Source organism: Hemiscyllium ocellatum, chromosome 33 (genome assembly GCF_020745735.1).
Source record: "Hemiscyllium ocellatum isolate sHemOce1 chromosome 33, sHemOce1.pat.X.cur, whole genome shotgun sequence".
NCBI lineage: Eukaryota > Metazoa > Chordata > Chondrichthyes > Orectolobiformes > Hemiscylliidae > Hemiscyllium > Hemiscyllium ocellatum.
Genome location: NC_083433.1, coordinates 5,570,007 through 5,588,171, shown reverse-complemented (window position 1 = coordinate 5,588,171; position 18,165 = coordinate 5,570,007). Strand labels below are relative to the sequence as shown.

The 18,165-nt window shown below is 47.4% G+C and overlaps 1 protein-coding gene across 1 annotated transcript in view; it reads right to left on the bottom strand.

The window, feature by feature from the left end:
- LOC132831152 (tetraspanin-4-like) overlaps window positions 1–17,605 on the bottom strand; it is a 41,597-nt gene extending 23,992 nt beyond the window's left edge. The window contains exon 1 of the mRNA XM_060849150.1: window positions 17,466–17,605. The gene's annotated coding sequence lies outside the window, so the exon portion shown is untranslated. The remainder of the gene's footprint in view (window positions 1–17,465) is intronic.
- Between the last annotated feature and the right edge of the window lie 560 nt (window positions 17,606–18,165).

Sequence of the window (18,165 nt, the reverse complement as noted above, 5' to 3'; positions counted from 1 at the left end):
TCATTGGAGAGGTGGAGATGGGGGGTGTTGGGATGGGGGGAGGGGAAGAGGAGAGATGGTGGGGCGGGAAGATGGGGGGGACAAGGGGAGAGATGGGGTGAAAGGGGAGATGCAGGGGGAAGGGAGATGAGAGGAGACAGAGAGGGAAGAGGGGGAGACGGGGGAAGGAGGGGTAAAGGGGAAGAGAAGGAGAAGAGGGGAGAAGACGAGTGGGGGGAAGAGGGGGAGATAGAATATAGAATCCCTATACTGTGGAAACAGGCCCTTTGGCCCAACAAGTCCACACCGACCCTCCGACGGGTATCCCATCCAGACCCAATCCCCTATCCTACTATTTTACATTCACCCTTTACTAATGCACTGAATGTACACACCCCTGAACACTACGGGCAATTTAACACAGCCAATCCACCCTAACTTGCACATCTTTGGACTGTGGGAGGAAAGCAGAGCACCCGGAGGAAACCCACACAGACACGGGGAGAACGTGCAAACTCCACACAGTCAGACAGTCACCTGGCGCTGTGAGGCAGGAGAGCTAACCATTGAGCCACTGTGCCACCACCGGTGAGATGGGGGGGGGGGGAGCGAATAGGAGAGACGGGGTGGGGAAAGGGGGAGACGAGAAGAGAGTGAGTTACCATACTCCGTAATGGACCAGAGGGCTGCCCTCTCATTGGAGAGACATAAGTGGTGTTCCATGACATGGAGAGAAACGAATGAACGTCTCCATAGAGAGAACAAGTTAACAGCTATGTCCGTTAGGTTAACAGTAGGAGGGGAGTCTAACAAACTAGAGAAATTCAAGAGGCAACTAAAACTGACTAGCTCCTCCCAGAGATTATCATTTATATCCCTGTGGGTACAGCAACACAAAGGCTTCAGAGTTAACCGTTTTATAGAGTCCACGTCTTATACAACATAAATAAAAGCAAACATATTGTGGATGCTGGCTATCTGAAACAAGTGGGAATACTGGAGAAACACAGCAGGTCTGGCAGCATCTGTGAAGAGAGAGGAACAGAGTTAATGTTTCCAGTCCAGTCTGACTCCTTTTCAGTTCTGAAAAGGTCTTACCGAACGTGAAACGTTAACTCTGTCCCTCTCTCTCCACACATGCTGAGAGACCTGCTGGGTTCGACGTTCTCTGGGCTTGTGCCACATCCTGCGCATCTTCAATTCTCCTCCCTCCCTCCATCATAGCCGTGTGGAACTCAAACTTTGGATTTCCTCCTCAAAATAAAAATCTAAATCCTGAAATCAGGCCCATGTGAACATTTAAGAGGCATCTGGATGGTTACATAAATAGGGAGGGAATTGATAGATACAGACCGAATAAGGGACAAAAGGTTTGTTTTTCAGTTTAGTTAGGGCATGATGATCAGCTTGGAGGGCCAAAGGGCCTGTTCCTGTGCTCTTGTGTTCTTTTGGCCACCAGTCCTAACACTACCCATGACGGTCACTGTCAAATGTTGTCAATTAGACATCCCATCCACCTTGGGTTGCTTCACTCTGACAGAGGTGCTATACCAAGGCAGGATTGTTTTACCAGGCTATTTGCCTGACTACAAGCTCCCTATCTTCACACAACATCACAGAACATGAAGGGTCGAGATGTCCCTAGCTATGCAGCACTGGACAAAACGTACGCTCAGTACTTTCAAACTCAGCCAGCTAATTTAAGCTAACACTATTAATAAAGTTGGAGGAAGTGACCTATTGAGAGAGAGGGGGCCTCAGGCCCTGAGAACAGGAAATGCAGGCACAGATTCCATGGTAACCGGAGCTTAATAAATACTCCAGGGGAATCAGACAGAATTCAGACCAAGAATCTCCTCTATCACCAGATAGAACGCAAGAGCAAACCCAAATCAAACAGCTGTACATTTAATACATTTTTTATTTTAAGGAAATGAGACAGACTTTCTTGAGCTAGAAATGCCCATTTTTCCTTTTAAAAAAAAATCATATAACTAGTCATTTGATGGTACAGAACACAAGTATGATTGCAAAACAAACTCAGCTTGTTAAAGATTTTCACTTTGCATTCTTCAGGGTATTTGCTGGAATGCTAGTGTAACGGGGAGTAACATTCGATGTTGAAACAAAGACAGAGGATCTAGAGAAACTCCAGCAGGTCTGGCAACAACTGTGGAGCGAGAAAGAGTGTTAACCTTTCAAGTCCAATGTGATTTTTTTTCACTTCCGATTCAGTATGTCGATGGAACCCTCCACATTGTTGCAGAAGAGAATGCTGATTGATTTGTGTTGGCATTATCACAGAGTGTGAACCAGATTGGTGATGATTGACAGTTAATCACCAAGCTTTGTTTAAATTTAAACCAGGCAGGTTAGCCCTAACTGGTCAAAGCATTGTCCTGAAGAATAGATCAGAAAATGACATGTATCTATTTCTGTTTCTATATCTATTCGTTGATTTAAGATGAAGAAGGTGCAATGTATGTACATGTTCTGTTTGAAAGGTACAGGGCTGTGTTGTATATATATAGAAGGTGTATAGGCTCCAGTATACACAAGTGTGACGCACTGTGGGCCTGACTGACGATTGCTCCCTTTGACACTGGCACTCTTGTAAATTGTCCTGATGAATGCAAGTTGAAAAGCTTTGACAAAACGTGACTTTTCTTTAGCAAACTCATAAACGTACTCTGGCCATCAGAGCAGATCAGAGGCTGTGGATTTTCTGATGACTAACTCAACTCTTGACCTCTCAAAATCTCTCCATCATCAACTGCACACAAGTCAGGAGTGCCATGGAATACTCTGGATGAGTGCAGCTCCAACAACACTTAAAACTTCTGGATACCACCCAGGAAAAAAAGCAGCCCACTGGATAGTCACCACATTCACTGGTTCAATTGCTATAGAAACTTTACCAGGAAGGAAACTGGCATGTAAGGAAGTCAGTCCTGCATTTACATAGCACTTTCACATCCTCAAGACCACCCAAAGCACTTTACAGTCAATTGAAGTCCCTTTGGAAACATTTTCACAGGATATTGGATAAGGTATAGAGCTAGTTATAAAATCAGCTGAGGCTATATCAACCATCACATTAAGGAAAATCTATAACATCAGAAATGAATTGAGTACAAACATCAAAGAGACAAAGCAATGATATTTTGACTAGGTACAGGCTAGAAGAATCTAGTGTGAGGATGAAGTGGATGATGTTGAAGTGACCAGGTAGATAAACGTTAGGTATTTAACATAAACGAAAACAGAAGACGGAAAGTGTGATGCAAACAGAAATTAGAAGGAGGACAGAGATTGCCAGAAATAGTTTTGCAAAGCTAAAAGGAGAATCTAGAAAAGGGGAACCAAACCTCATAAGACGCTAATTCTATCCACTTCCCTCCACTCTGGGAAATATGAAAAGGGCTGTAGATGCAAAGAGATGTCTTTGGAATATGAATGTTGCTGTATTAGCGAAGAGTTCCGAAACAGTTAATGTCAGAGATCATATTAAGCTCCGCCCCCCCGATGATGTCACACAGTGTTAGGTGGGAGAAAGATCAGGGGAATAGCTGAGGTCCTTGAAGGGGGCAGTTGTGTTGATATTTTCTAAACGACCCGTTCAGAGATGTTATGACACTCCTCTGGAGCAGGTGGAGCTTGAACACAGGCTTCCAGAGGTTGGAACACTACCACTGCACTACAGTCAGCCCATCAGGGACAGTTGTGGATCCTATGTCTTCCAAAAGTCTTTCTCTTTTTCTGCCAGAAGTATTCTTACAAACAAATGAACATTTTTATTTCTCCATTATCAAATCAGCCTCATAATGTTTTTCACCGACTGACCATCGCCAATAAATCACCTGCATTTTCTAATTAATCTACTTATATTAAGGGCAATGCAGGCCATTAAAAGGGGTAGGAAAGGGAGAGAGAGGTGGTGCTGGAAAAGCACAGCAGGTCAGGCAGCATCCGAGGAGCAGGAGAATCGATGTTTCGGGCATAAGCCCTTCTTCAGGAACGATGAAGACCTTATGCCCAAAACATTGATTCTCCTGCTCCTCAGATGCTGCCTGACCTGCTGAGCTTTTCCAGCACCACACTCTTCAACTCTGACCTCCAGCATCTGCAGTCCTCACTTTCCCCTAAGAGAGGGAGAAGGCAAAATCAAAAGATATAGTCACCATAGTGCTACTAGACCACAGAGAGAGAGAGAGAGAGAGATAGAGAGATATGATTGGTGGTGGTTGAACAAGAGGGTCAATACGCCTCAGCTGAGGGGAGAGATTGAAAAGGAGAGTTAACCTCAACCGATTCGGGAATTGAACCCACGCTGTTGGCCTCAGTCTGCATCACAAACCAGCCAACCAAGCGAACCGAACCCCTATCCACTCACAAGTATCAGACACGTGAAGATGGACGTCAACACAGCATGGGGCCACACGTACAGATGCTGGAGGTTGCCAGAGCAAAAAGAAATTCTAACAATGTGACATCTGGGAAGGAGAATGTCAGTGTTTCAGCCCAGGCTGACTATCCACATCCGTCTCGTCTTGACAACAGAAGGAGGAGAGTTCAACTTGGATAGAAGAAGTGGATGATGGACAAACTACATTCACATTGTGGACATCACTGGCTGGGCCCGATATTTATTGCCCATCCCTAGTTGCCCCTTGAGAAGGCGGGGGTGAGCTGCCTTCTTGAACCGCTGCAGTCCATCTACTGTGAGTTGACCCACAATGCCCTTACGGAGGGAATTCCAGGATTTTGACCCAGTGACACTGAAGGAACGGAGATATATTTCCAAGTTGAGATGGTGGGTGGCTCGGAGGGGAACTTGCAGGGGGGTAGTGCTCCCATGTATCTGCTGCCCTTGTCCTTCGAGGTGGAAGTGGTCGTGGGTTTGGAAGGTGCTGTCTGAGGATCTTTGGTGAGTTTCTGCAGCTCGTCTTGTAGATGGTACACACTGCTGCTACTGAGCATCGGTGGTGGAGGGAGTGGGTATTTGTAGATGAAGTGAGCTGCTTAATCCTGGATGTGGGATCTGCAAATCCAACCAAGGGTGCAGATTGGGGGAAGAGGTTACAGTTTTTAAAATTCAATCTCAATCCGCGTCTCTGACAGAGTAGCACTCAACGGAACGCTAGAACGGGAGAGCTATTCTGGATTCTGGGATCCAATCTCGGAGTTCAAAGGCGATCTTTTGACTCAGAGGTGGGGGTCAACTGAGAAAGTCTTGACACCCCCACACCCCCTCCTCCACCCTGCCCCGGGCTAGCAACAGGCTGCAAACTACAACAACTGTGGACTGAGGGAAGATCTCAAATTATTGAGGCAGATGTTGTTGTCTAGTCTCAGACAGAACATGGTTCCTGAAAGGCCCCGTGAGTTAACAGTATTGCCAGCATTTCAAGCTGGCCTTGTGGGGGTGGGGCGGGTCTGACGAGAGATGACGTTGTTTTCAAACACAAAGTAGGTGAGGGGTGACACGTTGAGTGGACGCCCTGTGAAGGCTGAGGGATATCAGGCCGAGTAATCTCCAGGAGCTCAGGCTAACAGCTGGGATCACTCACACAGCCAGTGATACAGATTGTACCAATTTAATCACAACATTCCCCAGTCACACTGTGAAAGGCAGTGTTGTGTTGTGGCTATCCTGGTAACAGTGTCGGGAGGACGTTAGAACTCAGACTGAGCGAGCAGGCCATCAGACAGTAGCAGGCAATGGGAACCCAGGCAATGGAGTACTGGGAGTGAGGGGACCGCAGTGGGGGGGGCAAAGAGGGAGCAAATGTGGGGGGGCAAAGGGCAGGAAGGGGTAGGGAAAAGAGGGGGGGGAAGGAGAGGGAGAGAGAGGAGAGTGCAAGAGAGACGAGGGAGCGGAAGAGGGCAGAGGGGGCAGAGGAGGAGGGGGAGGGGGCGGAAGAGAGGTGAAGAGGGCAGAAGAGTCGGGAGCAGAGAGAGGGGGAAGGGGTGGAAGAGAGAGGGGGGTGGGTGAAAAGGTGAGAGAGGAAGGGGGGCAGAAGACTGGGGTGAAGAGGGAAAAAGAATCGGGGGCAGAAGAGAGGGGCGGCAGAAGAGAGAGGGGGTGAGTGAAAAGGTGAGGGGGAAGGATGGCAGAAGACTGGGGTGAAGAGGGAAGAAGAGTCAGGCAGAAGAGAGGGGCGGCAGAGAGAGGGGGAAGGGGTAGAAGAGAGGGGGGGATGGGTGACAAGGTGAGGGGCAAGGCGGCAGAAGAAAGCTGGGAGGGGCTGGAAAGAGAATGGGAGGTGCAGAAGAAAGAGGGGGGTTGGTGATTGAAGGGTGGCAGTGGGGGTAAAGGAGAGGGGAGGGGGTGTGGATGAGAGTTTGTCTGTTAACTGCCCCCCACCCCAATAAATGTCCTGAGCAAGCCAGAATGCAAGGGCAATTAGGGACGAGCAAGAGCTACCAGGGCCCTTGGCAGGGACTCCCATAGCCCATAAAAAGAAAACACATTTCATGCAAATTTTTTTCTCTGAAAACTGTCTCATCACATTAAGTGCAAATTTAAAAAATCATCTTGAAGCTTTGGGATATTTGAGGGTGAGCTGGAGGCTGTGGAAACTTCAGTATCATCTGTAATAACGCCCAAACTATCAAAACCAAGCAGGTAACAACAGCTGGGACAATACAGACAGCTCTCAGTCTTGGTAGAGGCACCCACAGCTTAATGATCACCCTGAATATGGGGTGGACCATGAGTGGATGATAAGATGCTGACTGTAGAGTCTACACCTGACACAGAATGTTTCCTGTAGCCATCAGCAGATGTGCTAACACACCTCAGAGTGGAAAATGCTGCAAATAGGGAGAAGCAAAATTCTATTACACTCTACTTATTCAATTTGAAATGATTTCCCCTTGGACTGAAGCCTGCCATGGAATGTATATTGTAAATATCAAGAATATTACAATTTGTTTGAGACTCCCAAGAGTTGAAAATGCTGTAGGGAGACAAGTTGAATTTTATTCGACGTCTTGCAACTTCCTGATTATGAACTATTTCAATGCACTTTTTAAAATTTCACAAATAAAATACATTTAATGAGTTTAAATTCTACCAGATACAGTGATGGGATTTGAACCTGGGTCCTCAGAGCATTCATGTGGAGATGCCAGTGTTGCACTGGGGTGGACAAAGTCAAAGTCACATGACAACAGGTTATAGTCTACCAGGTTTATTTGAAATCATAAGCTTTCAGAGCGCTGCTCCTTCATCAGTCTTCAGCTGACCATTTCACCTGGCAAAGGACCAGCGCTCCAGACGCTTGTGATTTCAAATCAACCTGTTGGACTATAACTAGGTGCTGAGGGACTTCTGACTCAGAGCATTAGCCTGGGCCTCTGGATTATCAATCCATTGACATGGCCATCAACCCAGGTACTTTGCAAGAGTCCTCATCAAAGATCTGTGAGAGGTGCTGCATTTTGGGAAAGCAAATTTTAGCAGGACTTATACACTTAATGGTAAAGACCTAGGGCGTGTTGCTGAACAAAGACACCTTGGAGTGCAGGTATGCTTTCCTTTATTGGTCAGAGTATTGAGTACAGGAGTTGGGAGGTCATGTTGTGGCTGTACAGGACATTGGTTAGGCCACTGTTGGAATATTGCATGCAATTCTGGTCTCCTTCCTATCGGAAAGATGTTGTGAAACTTAAAAGGGTTCAGAAAAGATTTATAAGGATGTTGCCAGGGTTGGAGATTCTGAGCTACAGGGAGAGGCTGAACAGGCTGGGGCTGTTTTCCCTGGAGTGTCGGAGGCTGAGGGGTGACCTTATAAAGGTTTACAAAATTACGAGGGGCATGGATAGGAGTAAATAGGCAAAGTCTTTTCCCTGGGGCCTGGGAGTCCAGAACTAGAGGGCGTAGGTTTAGGGTGAGAGGGGAAAGATAAAAGAGACCTACGTGGCAACCTTTTCACACAGAGGGTGGTATGTGTATGGAATGAGCTGCCAGAGGAAGTGGTGGAGGCTGGTACAATTGCAACATTTAAGAGGCATTTGGATGAGTATATGAATAGGAAGGGTTTGGAGAGATATGGGCCGGGTGCTGGCAGGTGGGACTAGATTGGGTTGGGATATCTGGTCAGCACTGAAGGATCTGTTTCCATGCTGTACATCTCTATGACTCTATCTAGCACCACGGCACACAAGGAGATTAAGACAAGCGATCTTTGAAGGCAGGCCTGGGGGCAATGAGGAGTCCAGAGTTTTGAGGGGCTGAGGGGGAGAGAGAGAGAAGCGAGAGACAGAGTGAGTGTGTATGAAAGAGACAGAGAGTAAGAGAGAGAGTGAGAGTAAGAGAGAGAGTGAGAGAGATAGAGAAAGACAGTATGATGAGCTTTGTCAGTGCAGTGAAGTGCAAACAAAAGACCAAGGATAATGCCTGAAGAGCTTTTGAGGGACAACAGTAGAAGCACTCGGAGTTGCACAGACTGTAAATTCAAGAAGGTAACTCCAAAAAGAACATGCAGAGAGGGAGGTAGGAGCTGACAGTTGGGAAAGGGATCAACCTTTCGTGAAAGGAAGCTGAGCAATTTCCTCATGTCCCCTGTTTAACTGCAAATCTTCATCTGTTTCCAATTAAACTTCTCTCTCTGCTGAACACTGAAGCGATAACAGTCACTGCTAAACAATTCCTATTAAAGTTTCCATGCCCCTGGCAGAACTTGACGTACTTTTCTGTTCTAGTCGCTGAAATTGAGATCTTGTTGCAAAGCCAGTTGTTGCCATAAAAATCTATAAAAGCCAAATTTGGATTGCTCTTTGAGGTGGTTCCAACTCGGTCTGTTGCTCCCTCATCTTTCGAGTCAGAAACTTGGTTGTTTCAAGCCCTCCACTCCAGAGAACCTCTCAATATCTCACTGAAGGAGTGCTGCAGTGCCAGAAGTGCTGATTCAGTTGAAATGTTAAACTGACGCTGTGCCTGCTCTCTCAAGGGGAATTTATAGGATCCCGTGGTTGCTGTTTTTGTAGAGGAGCAGGAGCTGTCTTTGCTCTGGATAATACTTATACACCAACCAACAGGGAAGCTGAGCAGTCTGGCTATGCACAGCTGAGCTGCCATATCCTTATATTACAACAGGGGCCACTCATCAGAAACTGTTCAATCGAAAGGCCGTGAAACCTGTTAAAACTTCGAGGGTTTGAAAATTGCTGTGGGCATCATAACCCAGTGAGGCACTCTGCTCCATGGGAATTTAGGGCAGGGCAACAAATGCCAATTGTGCCAGTGATGCTCATGTTCCATGAAAGAATAAGAAGCAAAATTGTGGAATCTTGTTGTGAACAAATTGCCTGATACGTTTCTTACCACAATTACACTTCAGACAAACTGGTTTTCACAAATCAGCAGTGAATATGGTGTGTGTGAGAGTGTGGGAGAGTCTGCGTGTGTGAGAGTGTGTGTATGTGTGAGAGAGAGAGTGTGAGAGAGACAGAGAGAGAGAGAGAGAGAGAGAGAGGGTGTGAGAGAGAGGGGGTGTGAGAGAGAGGGGGTGTGAGAGAGAGGGGGTGTGAGAGAGAGGGGGTGTGAGAGAGGGGGGGTGTGAGAGAGGGGGGGTGTGAGAGGGGGGGGTGAGAGGGGGGGGTGAGAGAGGGGGGGGTGAGAGGGGGGGTGTGAGAGAGGGGGGTGTGAGAGAGGGGGGGTGTGAGAGAGGGTGTGTGTGAGAGAGGGGGGTGTGAGAGAGGGGGGGTGTGAGAGAGGGGGGGTGTGAGAGAGGGGGGGTGTGAGAGAGGGGTGTGTGTGAGAGAGTGGTGTGTGTGAGAGAGTGTGTGTGAGAGAGAGAGTGTGTGAGAATGCGAGTGTGTGAGAGTGTGAGAGAATGTGCGAGAGAGAGCCAGAGAGCGCGGTGTGTGTGCTGGAGGGTGGCTGTGCGAGTGTGAGTGTGCGAGTGCGTCCTGTGCTGGGGGTCACATACCAACATCTCCGCACAGAGCTCGTACAGAATAAGGGAGCATGCCCAGTGCTAGTTTTTAATGATTCTCATATTGGTTTCAGCCAGACATATGGCCCTGATTAATAACAGATCTGTTCCTGTCTGAGTGTGTGCACACTACAGCCCAGCACCGATCAGACAGAAACACATGAGCAATTATCCCAGCTCACATCTCCCCGAGAATCTCAGGTGTCTTTTACCTCATCTCTGGACCTTCCTTCAACACCAGCCACACCCCCTCCCCTGCCCTATACAGCCCCTCACTCCCTTTGTCCAAATATCCCTGACCCCATCCTCCACCCCAAACCCTTCATTCACTTCCAAACCTTTCACCCACTCCAGCCCCCTCCTCCACGCCCAACAGTCCCTGACCTCATCACCAAAACCCCTTTTTCCCACCCCGAGCCCCTCCATTTCCCTATCGCCCCTGAGCCCCTTCATTCCGGTCCCCCCACCACACCACAAGCACTTCCATTCGCTCCCCTCCCCCCCATTGGCCCTCCATTTCCCCCACTCCCCTCCCCACATCCCCCCCAACACTCATCATTCCCCCCACCCCACCTCGTGCCGCTGTATTCCCTCCACCGCCCCCCCCGAGACCCATTTATCCCCAGCCCCGCGTCCTTCCATTCCCCCCCACAAGCCCCTCCATATCCCCTCCCTTGTTCCCCACCATGCTCCCCCCCCGAGCCCCTCTGTTCTCACCATTCCCTTCCACCGCTCCACCATTCCCCCCTGACCCCCTCCATTCCCTCCGCCTTGAGCCCCACCATTCCCACCCCCTTAGCTCTTCCATTCCCCCCCTCCCCACTAAGGCCCTCCATTACCCCTAGCTCCCCACCATTCCACCCCCAGCACTACCTTCCCACCCCCTTAGGCCTGCATTAACCCCCCCAGCTCCCCACCATTCCCATCCTCTTTGCTCTTCCATTCCACCCCTAGCTCCCCACCAATACCACCCCCTTAGCCCCTCCAATCCCCCCACCCTCCCAAGCCTCTCCCTTCCTCCCCCGAGCCCCTCCATTCTCAAATGGAAGATGGTGGAATTTGAATTCAATAAAAATCTGGGATTAAGAGTCTGATGATGATCAGGAATCCTTTGTCAATTGTTGGAAAAACCCATCTGGTTCAGTAATGCTCTTCCAAATAGGAAACTACCATTCTTACCTGGTGTGGACCGACTCCAGAGCAATACGGTTTATTCTTAACTACCCTCTGGGCAATTAGGGATGGGCAATAAATGCTGGCGTGGCCAGTGATGTCCACATCCTGTGAGGGAAACTGAAACTGTCCCTGAAATAATACCCCTTACTGACTATGTGCTGAAATGTACATTAATTCCATTGTGCTCCCTGAGATGCTAACTTTTGTGGATCAGTACAATAAACGCGCCATGCCTGGGGAAATCTCTCATTAGCAAAGAAAGCAAACTTTTTAATGATTCTGTAGAGAAAGGAGAGTTTCCTCCTAACCCATTGCAATGGGCTTCACTATCAGTGGGAGTGTTATTTTTCTGGCTAAACACAGAACTCCCAACACTCTGACCCATTCGAACATCGGCAGAGGAATCAGCAATCATAGAATCCCTACAGAGTTGAAGCAGGCCATTTGGCCCATCACGTCCACACTGACCATCCGAAGAGCAACCCACCCAGACCCACCCTCTTGTCAGCAGAAGAGGTATTTCCAGTTGCAGTAAAATAACTAGTGGGCAGACATTCAAAGGAGATGGTACAATTATTAGCAGCGTAATCGATAATTGCGACGCTGGGTGCATGGCACTATAGAATTCTCTCACCCACGGCTCTCTACACACATCTTACCCACCCTCCCACTCCCCCTCATCTTCCTTGGCCAAGCTTTTGGTCCTCTATCCCAATATTTCCTTCTGTGACTCAGCGTCAAACCTTCTTTGGCAACTGTTGTCGGAAGTCACAGAGTCTCACTGCTCAGAAACAGCCCCTTGGGTCCAACCAGTCCATGTGAACATAATCCCCGACTAAACTAGTCCCACTTGGCCCATATCCCTCTAAACCTTTCCTATTCAGGTACTTATCCAAATGTCTTTTAAATGTTGTAACTGTATCTGCATCCACCACTTCCCCAGGAAGCCCATTCCACAGGCGACCCAACCTCTGTGTAAAAACAAATTGTCCCTCATCTTTTTAAAATCTCTCTCCTTACTTTAAAAATGTGCCCCCTATTCTTGAAATCCAATCTCCCCCCCCCCCCCATTCTAAACAAAAAGACATTTACCATTCACTCTATCTATACCCCCCCACCCCACCCCCGTTATATTGTCTTGGAATGTTCAATTACATGGTAGGTGCTACACAAATGCACACCATCGCTGTGACAGTTCATCGAAACCAGGAGGTTCCAATCAGAGCTGTGGCTGTGCTGTTCCAGTTAAAGCAGCCAGAGTCTGAGGAGAGTACAAAGCTTAATGGAGGACCCAGTGACCTCTCCTCGAACAAGTGCCAATAAAAGGTGGATTTTTCCACCACCATCCCCCAGTGAAGCCTTCTGTGGCAGAACAGCCAAGCCCGCATTGTTGCCTCGTGACCCCTGGTCCAGCATCCCTCTGCATCGCATGGAGAGAGAAAAGGAGAGAGCTGGACATGACACATCTTATGGAGCTGCAATGCGCGGTCTGCCTTTTATTTTACTGCCTGTCCCACTTCATCTGTTTATTCACGTCCCAACTGTGTAAGAGTGTCCTGTGCCAAAAGGGAATTCGCAGGTTACTCCCTCCTTTTCCGCTGCTACATCCATTCCGAAGGCACTGGCTATTTTTGGAGTACAGTCTCCTTGGATATTCTCCAATATTTACTCCCCAAGACGAAGTCCAGGGGTGAGAAAAGAGTGCAATTGACCTTCGCACTATTAAAGGGAACACCTTAGTCATTCAGTGCAGTCCATACCCTGCCGTGTGATCATTGGGAGTAGAAGTAGACCATTCTGCCCCTCAAGCTATGCTGTCCATTAAGATCATGGCTCATTCACACTTATCCCTGATATACTTTCACCCACTTAATCTACCTCGGCGTCAAAAATACTCAAAAACACAGCTTCCCCACCACTGTGAGGAAGTATTCTAAAGACACATGATCTTCTGAGAGAAGAATATTTAAATCTCTTTATCAAATGGACAACCACTTATTTTGAAATGATGACAAACTCTCCCCATCCAGACCCCTCAGCATTATTTTTAGGGTACAGGTGCTGATACCCAGGAGCAGGCACACGTGTAAGGAGTGACAAAAATGTAATGTGGGAAATGGGAACAGGGTAGGCCATTTGGCCCTTCAACAGCTGAGCTATAGGGAGAGGCTGAACAGGCTGGGGCTGTTTTCCCTGGAGCATCTGAAGCTGAGGGGTGACCTTATAGAGGTTTATAAAATCATGAGGGGCATGGATAGGGTAAATAGACAAGGTATTTTCCCTGGGATGGGGGAGTCCAAAACTAGAGGCATAAATTTAGGGTGAAAGGGGAAAGATGTAAAAGGGACCTAAGGGGCAACATTTTCACAACATGTATGGAAAGAGCTGCCAGAGGAAGTGGTAGAGGCTGGTACAATTGTAACATTTAAAAGGCATCTGGATGGGTATATAAAATAGGAAGGGTTTGGAGGGATATGGGTCAAATGCTGGCAAATGGGACTAGATTAGTTTAGGATATCTGATCTTCATGAATGAATTGGACTGAATGGTCTGTTTCCATGGCGTACATTTCTATGACTATAACTCCGACTCCCAGTTCGGCATGATCCAGGACAAAGCAGCCTGCCTGACTGGCACCACATCCACTCCCTCCGCCACCGACGCTCAGTCGCAGCAGTGTGTACCATCTATAGGATGCACTGCAGCAATTCGCCAAAGCTCCTTTGGATAGCACCTTCTGAAATTGGGACCAGATTGAAGGACAAACATAGAAAACAACAGCAGGAAGAGGCCATTCAGCCCGCCCCACCATTCTATAGGACCAAAGCTGATCATCCCTATTCCTGCTTTTTCCGCACCCATCTCCTCCGTTCTCCTTTGATCCCTTTAGCCCTAAGAGCTATATCTAACTCCTTCTTGAAAACATTCAACACTTTGGCTGCGTTCTGTGGCAGAGAATTCTGCAGGCTCTCCGTTCTCTAGGTGAAGAAATTTCTCCTCACCTCAGTCCCACTGGTCTACCCTGTATCCTTAGACTGTGACCTGGAGACTGTAGGGACTGGAGATACTGGAAACCAGAGTCAATACATATAAGGCTGGAAAAGCACAGCAGGTCAGACAGCATCCGAGGAGTAGGAGAGTTAATGTTTTGGGCTGAAACCCTTTGTCAGGAATGTTGACTTCCCTGCTCCTTGGATACTGTGTGACCTGCTGTGTTTTTCCAGCCTCACACCTATTGACTTAAGACTATGACCCCTTAATTTTAGACTCCCTGGTCATCAGGAACACCCTTCCTGTTTTTACCCTGTCTAGACCTGTTAGAATTTTTATCTACATTTCTATGAGATCCCTTGCATTCTTGTAAACCCCAATCCTGTCTCTTTTCAAGGTTTGTGGAAAGATTGTCCCGTTGTTGTGGTTATGGGTATATTCGCCGAGCTGGGAGGTTGATTTGCGGATGTTTCATCCCCTGTCTCAGTGACACCTTCAGGGCTCTGGATCCTCCTGTGAAGCGCTGCTATACTGTGGCTTCTAGAATTTATTTGGCTTGGTTCCTGTGTTTCTGGTTGTTCGTTGTAATGGCTGGTATATCGGGGCAAGGCCTATATGTTTGTTGATGATATCCATGGATGAATTCCATGCTTCTAGAAGTTGTCTGGCTGTCCTCCGTCCTATGATCATTGCGTTGCCCCAGTCAAATTTGTGGTCCTTGTCATCTGTGTGTGTGGCCAGTAGGGACAGCTGGTCATGGCATTTAGTGGCTAGTTGGTGTTCATGGATGTTCTTTTCATATATCCAATATAATACAACACGGGAACAGCCCACCAAGCCTGCACTAGTTCCTATTCCTTATTTAGACCCAATACTATTGTCTATTCCTGGTTTCTATCCCCCTGTGCACCCTCTCCGCTATAATCATATAGATGTACAGCATGGAGACACACCCTTTGGACCAACTGATCCATGCTGACCAGATACCCCAACCCAATCTAGTTCCCATTCCATTCATGTGTCTACGTCTGCAATTCAAACAAATAACAAACTTGCAACTAACACAACTACAATAATACAACTTTTTTAGAAAGTGCAAATTGGTTAATAAATAAAAACTATGAAGGCTCTCCCAGCCCTGTAGTTAGCTCGCTGAGCTGGAAGGTTAGTTTTCAGACATTTCGTCACCATGACTAGGTAACACTATCAGTGAGAGTACTCTCACCAGTACTCTCACTGATTATGTTACCTAGTTATGGTAAAATAAATCTTCCAGCTCAGCGAGCTAGCTTACATACTTACCTGAGCTACAAATCTTCTCAAACATCGCTGCCTTTGTGACCTTATAGACTTATGACACAGGACAAAAGAGGTTATAGAGTGATGTCTACAACACAGAAAAAGACCCTCTGGCCCATCTCATCTGTACTGGTCAAAAACCACCACCTAACTATTCCAATCCCATTATCCAGCACTTGGCCCATTATCTTGTATGCCTGGTTATCGCAAGTGCACATCTAAATATTTCTTCAATGTTGAGGGTTTCTGCCTCTCCCATGCTTACAAGCAGTGAGTTCAGATACCCACCACCGTCTGGGTGAAAAAATGTTTTCCTCACATCCCCTCTAACCCTCCTGCCCCGTCCTTTAAATCTATGCCCATTGGTTATTGATCCCTCCACCAAGGGGAATAGTTCCTTCCTGTCTACTGTATTCACACCCCTCATTTTACACATCGCAGTCATGTCTCCTTCTCAGCTTCCTCTGCCTCCTGAGTGGTTAGCACTGTTGCCTCACAGTGCCAGGAACTTGGGTTCGATACCACCCTCAGGCGACTTCTGTGTGCAGTTTGCACCTTCTCCCACATCTTCATGGGTTTCCTCCGGGTGCTCCGGTTTCCTCCCACTGTCCAAAGATGTACAGGTCAGGGTGGATTGCCCAGGCTAAATTGCCCAAGGATGTGCAATTAGGTGGACTGGCTTTGGGAAATGAAGGTTTACAGGGATAGGGGTGAGTCTGGGTGAGATGCTCTTTGGTGGGTCGATGCAGACTGAATAGACTGCTTCTGCTCTGTTGGGATTCTATGATTCCAACAAATCTCCAGTCTCTCATCATCACAAACTCTCCAGCCCAGGCAACATCCTGGCAAATCTCCTCTGCACCCTCTCCAGTGTTAACACGTCCCTTGTGGACTCCAGAACTGCACATCGTGTTGCAGCTGTGGAATAACCAAAATTTTATACAGTTAAAAAATAACCTCCTTATTCTAGGAGGAGAATTCTTGTGTATGATGACCTCCTCCAATGTCACTTCCCGCAATCCAAAGATGTGCAGGTTTGATGACTTGGCCATGCTAAATTGCCCCATAGTGTTCAGGGATGTGTAAGACTTAGTAGCTAGTCATGGAAATAGGGATGGGGAATGGGTCTGGGTGGGAGATTGTTCGGAGGGTCAGAGTGGGGCCAAATGTTTCTACACTGTAGGCATTCAACAGTTACTCTTTAACCAACTCCAAGAGGCACAATCTCCTCCCCTCTCTTTCCCCACAACTAAAGCCCCTCATCCCTCTCCTGCATCATCAGTAGCTACAGGAGTCGTTCAGGTAGCTGTAAAACTAAAATAAGCCTATGGTCATTTGGAAGGGATACATCTTCACAAAGAGTCATCCTCCAATCCCCATCACACATAAACAATCTGGTAGCATGTGACTGATGGCATTGCTGCCAATGGGATCTTGCTGTGCTCAATCTGCCTGCCCGGGTCTCCTACATTGTAGGTGAAAGGGACAAGTTTCCCTCCGAGGCTGAGCGGCGATGTGAAGTTTTCTGAAAAACAACTCCACCAAAACAGACGTGGTCTTCCGCAATGGGAATGTTAGTGGATGGATTCTATTTTAGTCATTTTAGAATCTCCCCCCTGGAATTCCTCGCTGCCCCTCTCCCTACCGAACCCCTGAATCTGATTGAAAAGTTCCTTGCAGGAAGATGAGGCTGGGGAAATAATCTTGTGTTTGTTAAATCATCACAGCCCTGGGCTGTGGGACTGAACAAAACAGCCTCTCCCTCTCTCTAACGCGAAATAAAAATGAAAGGCAGAAATCCGACACAGTCCCTGCCCGCCTGTACAATTTACTGAAACAGTCAAGTTAGCCTTAAACTTCTTTGAGAGATCACCCCCCAACAACCAAACCCAGCAACAGGCTTTGAACTAGGGCAGAGTTTACAGATTAAATACCGCCTCCACCCCTTTATTAATCCTGTCTGTACACCCACTACCTCCCTGATACAGAACCCCATCACTCAACTCCCCCCAAATCTGGGAAAGATTATCTTAAATGTGTGCAATGCTATGTTTAAAAACAAATTTGCTGGCTTACTTGTGTGCTCCAGACTTGGCGATTCTGAACGGATCTTCCCGAGGCTGTTGTGTGGATCCAGACTCAGATCCCAACATTTATTTTCAGGACTGACACCAGGATGGGTCGAGGGTCCGATGTTTTGACTCCTGATTTGCAAAGCAAGCGGATGTGGGAGGGAGACTGGGCTCACATGGTTACAAAGGGGCGGGGGGGGGGGGGGGAAAATAAGGCCAAAAGTTTGGAAGAGTGAACAAAAAGTGGCGAGAGGGAGAAGTTCAGAACATCAAATCCAGCTACAACTTCAGCAGCAAAAAAAGTCCAAATTGATATTTAAAAAGTACATAGAAAGTTCATAAAGACAGGGAGAAATAAAAGTTTAAGTTTTATTAAAGGTAAATCTCTTCAATCATAAGGTTGAGCAAGGCTAAAATATTGTGGGATCAAAGATAAATTTTGTATGAAATTGAACACAGGATAAGAGGTGATGTGAAACTCAATAAAACTGATTTTATAGCTCCGAGCTTCAAACATTAACTTTCAGCTTCCTCCCTGAGCTGCTTTTATCCTGAAAACAAAACAAAACAAAACTCAAAAGAACTGCGGATGCTGGAAATCAGAAACAAAAACAGAAATTGCTGGAAAAACTACAGTTCCGAAGAAGGGTCACTGAATCCAAAACATTAGCTCCGCTACAGACTCAGAGGTCACACGACACTAG